The following is a 2985-nucleotide window of genomic DNA, read 5'->3' as shown; positions in this document are numbered from 1 at the left end:
CAGGGATGCTCTCCAGGCCTCCTCCCTGATGGCTGCTGCAGGATTTGCCCCACGTGGGTGCACAGCTCACGCCAGCACCGCCAGCTATGGCCCGGGCAATTACTGGGTGCGAGCGGGACCCGTCACCTTGGCTCCTGAGAAGTGCGAAAGTGGATTACCATCTGCCAGCCGCCCGCAATCAAAACCCCACACAAGCCCAAGGTGTTAATGGCCAGCACAGGTCCCCCTCCCCCTGCCCAGATACCACTGCAAGGGGCATCTTAAAGCAGAAATCCACCGAGAGCAGTGGGCAGGGCCAGGACCTCGCCTCCCTGCTGTGCCCAGGCTCCTGCTTTTTGCCGGGTGGGCATCACGGCTCTGTGTGTGCCCCCCAGGAGTGCAGGCAGGGCTGTGCCAGCCAGGATGCCGGTGGGCAGCGAGAGCTGTCACATTTCCCCCAGTGCATCGGATGCTGAACGTTGCTGCTGCTGCAGCCACCACCAGAAGGAGATTTGAAATCTGCCAAAAACGCTCTGGCTGTGGGCCAGGAGATGGGGTCAAGATGACCCACACATACTGAAGGCAGAAGAGAGACTGACTGCAAACGGGCTTCGTCGTGGCTCCGGGGTCTCCAAGGAGAAGAGGGAGCCCAGCCCAGCAGCCAGACCCAGTGACCCGCTGGAACCCCTCGGTCCATGGGAACGGTGCTGCCCTCAGCATCCCCCCCCACTGGTGCTTGCCCATGGATGGGAGGGTGTTTGACCCGGCCCCACAGTGAGGAGGGACCAAGGAGGGGACTGGCACCAGCCCCTCATCCCCACGGCCACGCTATGTCCCTCCATGGCACAGGGACCAGCCGCATGCCCAGCCCAGCCCAGCCTTTGGGCTGAAACCGTGGCAATTTGTTTAACATTCCTGGCTGCTCATCCCAATCTAAAGGTCATCGCACCCCGTGTGCACGATATTTATAGGGTACACATGGCAGCAACACCTATAGAAACTAGGCTGTGCGAGATACGCATGCATAAACCAAACCAGACACAACGTGAGCGTGCAAACATGTGTGTGTGCACATCCCTCTGTCCGTCTCTCTCCATCTATATATAAAAAAATTACATCTGAAAGGACAAAGTTGCCTGAGACTCACGACCCAACAGAATATATTTCAGCCCTGGCCCATATTTTTCTTCCTGAAGAGATGCTGCAAATCTTCCCTCAGTCCTGACACATCTCATCTAGACTCAGTTAAAGTTCGTATTTATGGGCGTCAGCGCTGACCTCTTCCACCTCCGCCCGCGCGGCCTCGCGCCGCGGCTGCCTGGCCGGCCCTCGATAAACAAGCGGGCCCCCAAATCCCCCTCTGCCGCGCGGCATTATTAGTCTTGCCTCCGAAGGCCAGCGCAGTCCGTAATTCTCCGCCTGGTGACACGAGCTGAACGCTGCGACATCAGTCTCCCCGGCGGATTGGCATGGGGACCCTCGTTTGTCAGTGGCAGACTGACAGAATTACTGGCCCTTAAATGAAACGATATATCTGGGAAGTTAAATCTGTTTTCAATCTGACTGCCCCGCACCGGCGGGCAGACGTGTGAGCCGATGTCAAGAGGCCATTAGCCCATCGCCCCCCTCCTTCCCCAGGCACAGCAGTGGAGCTGGGGGGGGTCCCCCCAGTGCCCCCCAGCATGGCCACCCCACCGGGAAGAGACACAAAGCACTGGGAATGGGAATGGGAATGGGGATGGGGATGGGGATGGAAAGGGAAAGGGAAAGGGAATGGGGATGGGAACGAGAAGGGGAACTGGGATGGGAACGAGAACGGGAATGGGAATGGGAATGGGACATGCCAGCTCCAGGGGAAACCTGGTCCCGCTCTCCCCAGGCAGGGAGCAAAGGCTTGTCCCGACCAGGCGCAAGCCAGTGTATTCCCATGTCCCCAGGGTTTGCTCCCCCCTCTCCAGGCTCCCTGTGAGGCTCGGGGAGAAGCCGGCGGTCTGCACAACAGCCCTGTGGCAGGAACACACAGGAGTTGAGAGTGTTCAGGCAGGGGATGCCATGCACGGGGCCATCAGCCCGCACCCCCTCCTCATTCAGCATCAGCCCAGCACAATGTCCGGGAATGATGTCCCAGCACATCCCTTCCAGCCTGGATCCCCGCACCAGCCTCGGCCAAGAGCCCTTCCCCAGCAGGGATGGCGACCATCGCCTCCACTCAGCTGTTCCCCGGGGATGGAGCGGGCTGCCGGCATCATCTGCTCCCAGGAGCCCTGAGCACTGCCTGCATGACGGCCACCCAGCTCTGAAATTGCAATTGCAGTCCAGGCTTTAGGGTGCAGCCATAAACTCCACACTAGCAGGAGTTCATTTACCGCCTGGCAGCTGTTTGCTTTTACGTGCCAGCAGGAGCGGGAATGGGGTGTGGGGAGCAGCAGACCTGCTCCTGCTTCCCAACGGCTTTGCTTTCTCATGCTCCCTTGGAGTCAGGGTGGGACACAGTGTCCTGTGATCCCCAGCCCTTCAAGATGCTGGGAATCTGCCCCACTCGCACTGTGGGGATGAAGGCAAGGGGGGTGGCAGCGATGGACGGGGGCTCCCAGCCAAGCCCCCAGCCCAGGGCACTGCTCCCCGTGTCCTGGGCATGGAGGGGGCCATGCCCCGCTCCCAGCAGGACACCACTGGCCCTGCCCAGGTGGGGTCTCTGGCACTGCCATCCCCCCCCCGAGTCCCCAGGGAGGAGGAGCGCCGGACGCCGCGGATTCACACGGAAACAGCCTATTTTGGTGGCTGACAATGGAGCTACAAGGCTACGCGGCAACGCAGGCGGGAGCTGAGTTTGCACTGCTTACAATATCTCCTGCAAAACAACAGCCACCCTGTTCCCAAAATCCAGGCTGGACACTGATATGATTGAAACGATCCCGACCCACCCCCACAGCGCCGTTTCCTGACACTGTTCTGGCAGCCAGGGGCTATTTTGAGCCACGAGGCTCTGCCACGCTCGGCCCCACA

The sequence above is a fragment of the Pterocles gutturalis genome, unplaced genomic scaffold (assembly GCF_000699245.1).
Source record: "Pterocles gutturalis isolate BGI_N339 unplaced genomic scaffold, ASM69924v1 scaffold11195, whole genome shotgun sequence".
In the NCBI taxonomy this organism is placed as follows: Eukaryota; Metazoa; Chordata; class Aves; order Pterocliformes; family Pteroclidae; genus Pterocles; species Pterocles gutturalis.
Note: the sequence above shows the minus strand (reverse complement) of the source record.